This window comes from Electrophorus electricus, chromosome 13 (genome assembly GCF_013358815.1).
Source record: "Electrophorus electricus isolate fEleEle1 chromosome 13, fEleEle1.pri, whole genome shotgun sequence".
Classification (NCBI taxonomy): Eukaryota; Metazoa; Chordata; class Actinopteri; order Gymnotiformes; family Gymnotidae; genus Electrophorus; species Electrophorus electricus.
Genome location: NC_049547.1, coordinates 10,458,105 through 10,465,570, shown reverse-complemented (window position 1 = coordinate 10,465,570; position 7,466 = coordinate 10,458,105). Strand labels below are relative to the sequence as shown.

The following is a 7,466-nucleotide window of genomic DNA, read 5'->3' as shown; positions in this document are numbered from 1 at the left end:
GTTTGTGCCCTGTTACCGTGTTGATGAAAATCTATGATCAGCTGAGGGGCAGGATGGATGGACCAGGCCAACAGTAGGTTCTGATGCTGATAGGAAGAAAAGTATGTGTGAATTACTGTATATAGTGAAAATATTGATTTAGAGTTACAGTACTGTATTTGTTATTGATTTTGATATGATTCTTTTCTCAACTACAGTATATTTCACTGTGAGAACAAATGGCAAAATACTGCAAAATCCCCAAAGTATACTGTGGCTTTTATGATTTTTTTTTTATCATATATTGTTTTCACATTATACAGTAAATATAGTTATTCTGGGTTTCTGAAATAGAGGAAAGGGAAACACATAGTATGTGTATTTTCCAGTGTTACAAGTTGTTTGCATTTTGAAGTTCATTGTATTTTACTAACAAAGCACTCTTGTGGGAGAAAGGATATGTTATAGTTATGGCAGCCTAAATCACTTTTGGATAAAATATGAAGTATTTTGGTAGTTGAAGGGCATTTTGCACCAAAGGTTACCAGATGTGCTGAGGTGTTTAAAAAGCACACTGAGTTAAGAGTTCTGAAGAAGCGGACACGGTATTGAGACGAGTCTGAGAATGACTGTAAAAAACTGCAAACTAAGAGCTCATGAGCCTCCATTATTTTTGGCCTTTCTGACTGCTTTGTTTTCACTGATAGCACCATTTACTCACTGCACAACTGCACACTGAGCTGCACTCAACCTCAGCAGCCAAAACACTTGTCCACCAATTATCAGCAATGAACTCGCAACGAACTAAGACATGTTCACTTTATACGATTCATATGTAAATTATACCAGGGGGTGGAGTGGTATGCAGTGCTGTGCTCTATCACAGCCTTGCTCCTGTACATCTTAGGGAGCCTGGAACATCTCAGAGCCCTGCTGAAGTGCTCTGAAAACACCCAGTAACTAGACAAGGAGTGTACATGTTACATGAGAGCAGGAAAAGCACACACACACACAAACAAATGCAAGTATATGCTGGGCCTTTGATAAACTAATGTTATGGAATAAAACACAACGCACTAAAAGACAACCATGAAAGAACGTAATGAAACATAGATAGACACATACATTCAGCCGTGCATGTAACACAGAAGGCAGTGTGTGAGACATCCAAACTCTCTAACTCTGCTCCTATTCTCAACTTGATAACACACTAATTTGCAGCTCAGGACTCCCAGCCCTGGACACCATAACCCAGGGCACTCAGCCTGGGACAACCCAGCCCGGAGCTCTTAGTCCTGCCCAGGATGCTCCAATCTAACACTAACACTAATCTAATCTACCTAATCCTTTTTTTTGGGAAAACATATGCCCGTCTGTCAGGAACTGTGCCATGAGAATCCAAACTGGCATCAGATGTGAAGGAAATCAAGGAAAGAGCACACACTCACCCTAGCAGACAGATATACACAAACACACCAAAGGAGCACACACTCATCTTTTACTCTTCAGCAAAAGCTGTTTTTAAATAAACTTTAATAAAATATCTTTTTTTTCACATCAATCCAAACTAAGAGACAATAAGTATTAATACACCTGTTTTAAAATACATTTTAATACAATTTCACATTAGCCCAGACTGAGAGACAATAAGTATTAATACATCTGTTTTTAAATAAACTTTAACAAAAACTCCCTTTAGCCCAGAGAGACAATAAATATCAATGACATCAAATAAAGGATATGCTCATTAAAGTCTTATTGTCTGTCTACACAAATGTTATTGAACTACTAGAAACTGTTGCAAGTATTAAGGTGATGCTAAGTGATGATATTTTGAGATTATATCTTAGAATACAAATGCTATTAGTGTTGTTTGTATATTCCAAAGCGGGGGCGGGCGCAACAGCTTTTCACAGGACACAACACAAAGAGATCACCTGTATCCACTTCAAAGCTATCTCTGTGTTTTAAAGTGCTCTCTGCAGCAGTGTGTGAATTTCAGCTGCCTCATTCACCAACCTGCTACTTTGATTTGCCTGCACCTGTGACTGTGTGTGTACGAGAGATATTCTGTGAATGAGATGTTTGAGTGCGCACTTCCTGGGGCTAAAGGCCTTTGCTGCCACACTCAGCCTTGCTACTTTGTTAGGAGTTTATTATTATACAGCTTTCATGAAAAGGAGTGGCGTAGTTCAATATTCTTCAAATGATACACTATGTCACACATATTCCCCAAATGACTGTGGATTCTTAAACAGTTTTGTTGCTACAGATCATGTTTTTAGGTGCTTGACATTTTGAAAGAGCTCAGCATTTCTTTGCTATGTTAAATATGCAGATCCTTTTCTGTGTCAGAGCTCACAGTCTGCTGGGGAAAATCACTGCATGCATAAATCTTACAACGGGCTTTATCCTGGGACCTCAGAAATGCCACTGGCAATAAAAACCTGTGGCGGGCTCTCCCACCTTCTTCAATATGTCAAGGGAAGAGACACAAATGTCAGTGAGCCCCGCCCAGCTCAGTAGCTCAGACACCTCCCAGTCTGGAGGCCGAGAGTGACTAATTCACCTTTCACAGCAACGGAGAGAAGCTTGGAAAATACCACTGTTTCTGTGAGACTAATACATATTAATGAGGTGATTACTTCACAAAAACTGACCTTTTGCTTTAACGTTGCAGGGAAAAGTAGTCTCAAAATCTAAAAAAAAAAGAAAGAAAGCTTGAAACATGTAACACAGGGTTCCTCCACACACTTATATTCTTATATTGCATGTACATGCAGGATAATAATGTGTTAAAAGTGTGTTTATTATAAATGCTGCACAACATCAGTATGACCTTCTGGGAAATATTTGCTGTTACATAATTTAAGAGTCTAAATGAGAGCAGGTCTACCTTCAAACCCTAAACCAAGACTAAACAAGCCCACCCAATACTCCTTTCTCTAGCTGCTGTTTTCTTTTCTCTGTAACCTCCTGGTGACATTTTGAACTCAGCTTGGCTTTTCAATATCTACACTGTGCACAATTATTAGGCAACAGAGTATTTTGACCATATTATCATTTTTATGCATATTTTCCAATTCCGAGCTCTATACCCTTGAATGCTTATTGGATTTAAGCATATCAGGTGATGTCTATTTGTGTAATGAGGAAGGGTGTGGCCTAAGGAGATCAACACGCTGTATCAAGGTGTGCATAAGTATTAGGCAGCTTCTTTACCTCAGGCAAAATGGGCCAAAAAAGAGATTTAACTGACTCTGAAAAGTCAAAAATTGTAAAAAGTCTTTCAGAGGGATGCAGCACTCTTAAAATTCCTAAGATATTGGGGTGTGATTACAGAACCAACAAACATTTTGTTGCAAATAGTCAACAGGGTCGCAAGAAATATGTTGAGAAAAAAACACACAAATTAACTGCCAAAGTTTTGAGAAGACTCAAACATGAAGCATCCAAGAACACATTATGCTCCACTGTTGTCATATTCCACAATTGCAACAATAACTGCAAGTTGTTTATTATTCTCACTTTAACATCAAAATAAACAAGTGAGGTGGGGAAAATTTCTGTTTTTCATTTAGTTGCATAACAATTCTGCACAGTAATAGTTGCCCAATAATTATGCACACATAGATAATTCTCTTAAGAAAGCTAAAACCTCAATTTCACATTCTTAAATATTCAGGTTTGAGGTTTATCAACATTTTGGATTGGCCAAGAGCACTGTAGTTGTTCAATAATAAAATGAATCCGCAAAAAAACAACTTGCCTAATAATTGTGCACACACTATAAACCAGAGATTCCAAACTCCAGACATGTAGGATTCGTGCCCTGCAAAGTTAAGTTCCAATCCAACAGACTGCACCATTCAAAACTTGATCAACTGGATTAGGCTAGAACTAAACTCTGGATCAGAGTTTCAGGATCAGAGCTGAGTATTTATGATATAAACTCAACCATCTGCATAATGATGTGGTAGCATAAATTGTTTAAAAAACCTTGCTCCATTTGTAGCTCCCCCCCCCCCAATTTTCTATGTTTTACGTCTCAATATTCTGGAGCTCCCTTTTAGCAGAAGACATATCAGGCCAGTGGGATCCTTACACAACACACACACTCACAGCGCTCCTTCACTGTGCATTAAACTTGATTCTGGATCTTTTCAAGTACTTCTCCACGCATCTAGAGATGAACACCTAACACTTCTGTTTAGGACGCAGTTATCCAATCATCCCGGGGTGGGGGTGACAACTTGGATTCAAACCTACATCCCAGTGGTAGGGATTGTGCACCTCAGCAATACTTAACAGGAGTGTGACTGAGTTCACACTTGTTCCAAGTGTAATGAAAACCATCATCTTAGACACAAGCTCTAAGAGACTGGCAGCAGGGATGAAAGATCAGGACATAATGATAGCCTTATCATGAGGTTCAGACAACATGTGGCTTTATCCTGCACCTCCTGCGGTTCACTCAGTGTTTCACATTGCCTACTTACTGAACAGGGCCAACATGACACCAAGCATGTCCATCTGTCCCTTACACAGAGTGGTCTGTTGGCTCTCATTTCCTCTTCTCCTCTGTGTGTGTGCATGTGTGTCTGTGTATATGTAAGAGAGAGAGATTATCAGAGAGATATTTCAACTGAATAACTCCAGACTCCTTACATTCCAAGCTCAGTGATGAAAATCAGATTCGATTTTCAAACATTTTCACAGGGTTATGAATGGCACTGGGGCTGAATGTTTCCTTTTTGGGCCAGTTGCCAAGTTGTAATTTCATACCAATTATCTCTCCATTGGGCAATATTTCACTTTGAATTCCTAACTCTTGTCTTTGAAAAGACCTCAGCATATTACACTAGAGAATACAGAAGAGGACATGCACTAAGTATGTTATTAGAAATTAGACAAATTACCAATGCTCATAATTGCAGTATAAGTCAAGATCCTGTAAAATCCACAGTCTGCTGAAACTCATGCTAATTTAAAAAAAAAACATCACTGCAGAAATATTTGAGTGCATGCAGAGTACAGAGATAAAGGGGCGTTTGAACTTTAAGAACAGAACAGGGTTCAGCGAGTTACACTACTGGAATCCAGCGCCAGTGCCAAATAAACGCTGCAGCCTTAAAACTGATGAAAGTCTGCTCTGCTCACTTACCTGCATTCTACTATACATGAAGCACATCACAGAACATACACACACACACACACACACACACACACACACACACACACACACACACATTCCTCATTTAATGCACTTTATGTCTGTACTTTCAATGTCACCCATGAAAGGTGAGGAGACACCCAGCCTGGGACATTATATAGCCAGACCCACATTCTGAAATAGGACTGTAAATGAAAAATGTACATAGAAGAAGTGTTTATGGAAATGTCATGTGGTTTGAATTTGTTAGTCACCAGAATAGTTAAACTACCTTGTAAAGTGTAACTAGATAGGGTGGCACTTCCCATAATCCTCTGCAGTATAATTATCATTATATTATGTTGGAGAGATTGTTCAAGGTCATAATCACTACCACATAATGGGGTTTGGAAAAACCAACCCAGTATGCACTGCTGAACAATTCAAGCAATTACACCTATAACAGGGATATACATTACATGGGTGGGCAGTCTTAAAAAAGCACACAGAGACATACACTTGAACAAAGCAATGCATTTTAAAAAGTCTTCAAATTAGAGTCTGAGAGTTTGATATCATAAATGTTTTTAGAAGTCATAAATGATGAAAGTAGTAATAAATCATAAATAGGTGGTTGTTTGAATTTTCCTGTCTGAATGATAATTCACTTCCATCCCCATTTGTCTGCAAAGCTGCTGGGATTCAGTGTGTGATTCAAATACGAGACTGGGATGGGGGGTTAGGTGATCAGAATCCAGGTTACCTATAATTCCCCTTTAACATGCTACAGTGGACACATAATGGCTTAGAACAGTACACATACCTAACATTCAAGGAACAGGATACTCTCTGTGCTGTGTGAATCTAATCTATGCTGTTTTCCAATGAGCTACACTGAATTGTAGACATTAGTTCCACATTAATTGTAATCTTTAATAGTATGTTATATATGGGCGTTCTTTCCACAATTCTGGGTAATATAATCACATTTAAGTTCAAAAATTAACCTGTTTAACTGAATGCACAAGTGCCGATTTAGTATATTCAACAGAGGCTGCTTCCCCCCTTTTCACTATATTCTTCAGAAGTGCCATGGTAATTACTCCTGGTTATTTGACAAATGAATCTTTAAAAACAATTAAATTTGTCCATTATGTACTAAAAACCTGAGCACTCTTTACAGAAAAAAAAAATGCAAAAGGATGCAAAAATCCCTCTGTGTGTAGGCATTTTATTATTATTAAAACAGCAGGTGAATGAACAGAACATTTCTACACGCTTCCTTTGTAGGAACGTGCTTCCACCCACACAACAGGCCTACAACACTTGAAAAAACTCCTCCATGCTTTGTGCTACAATAAGAAGTGATTTACCTGCAAATTCTTTTATATATATATATATATATATATATATATATATATATATATATATATATATATATATATATTTTTATTTTTATTTTTTTTTTTTTTTTTTTTTTTGAGGTTCTGTAAAACTCATTCTTCAAAAAAGTGAACGTTATCAAACACCAAATGTATATAGTTAGTGCACCAAAAGTTGTGTTGTCACAAACGGCTTTAGGAATCACGGCGCGCCACTAGCGCCTCGGGGCTCTGCATCACTCTTAGCCAAATTTAACCTGTCGGCTTTGCGGCTTTGGCGTTTAACTGGACAATCGTCATACGTTTCCACTTAATAATTTCTTTTTTCAGACTCACCGACTTGATCATCGAAACTGTTGGTTTACATATAGATGTGTGAATTTATTTGACACAGATACGCAAAGAGCCTAGATGACCCCGAACCCCGTATAGCTCCCGATCTCCTTGCCTCCATGGCGCAGAGTAGACTACACAAGAATGGGCATACTTCGCTGCACCAGCCGCTATTCCGTCACTGTAGTTTAAACGAGTAGGCTACTACAAACGCCAAGTTGATCTTACCTTACTCAGTGATGCCTTCTCACTGGCCAGACGACGGCTTCGAATAGGTTCGAATATATACCTTAATAATAGTCCGCCTACTGCGAAAGCGCCTTCTGTCTTCTAGGTTACACTAACCTGGGGAATTATCCTAAAACTTCCACTGGGTACGAAAAACATGGGATGATAATTGCCCCACACGGACTGTATGACTAAGATTTATCTGCTTTTTTTTTTTTTTTTTTTTTTGCTCTAGTCAGCTTTAGTAGCCAGTAGTTTTGATACACCTCGTTGCGAGGCTATAATTCGGAGTATTTCTTGATCTCCAGTTTCGGGGATCGAGGTAAATGTTTCTGATGGTTTTTTTTTTTCTCTTTATGGTTTTGAAAGAGGCGGAGTTAAAGATTCCATTT

At 38.5% G+C, this 7,466-nt stretch overlaps 1 protein-coding gene across 1 annotated transcript in view; it reads right to left on the bottom strand.

Annotated features, from left to right (window-relative positions):
* ctbp2a (C-terminal binding protein 2a) overlaps nt 1–7,466 on the bottom strand; it is a 31,878-nt gene extending 24,412 nt beyond the window's left edge. The window contains exons 1-3 of the mRNA XM_027011906.2: nt 7,075–7,466; nt 4,479–4,580; nt 2,640–2,678 (exon numbers count right to left, since the gene is read on the bottom strand). The gene's annotated coding sequence lies outside the window, so the exon portion shown is untranslated. The remainder of the gene's footprint in view (nt 1–2,639; nt 2,679–4,478; nt 4,581–7,074) is intronic.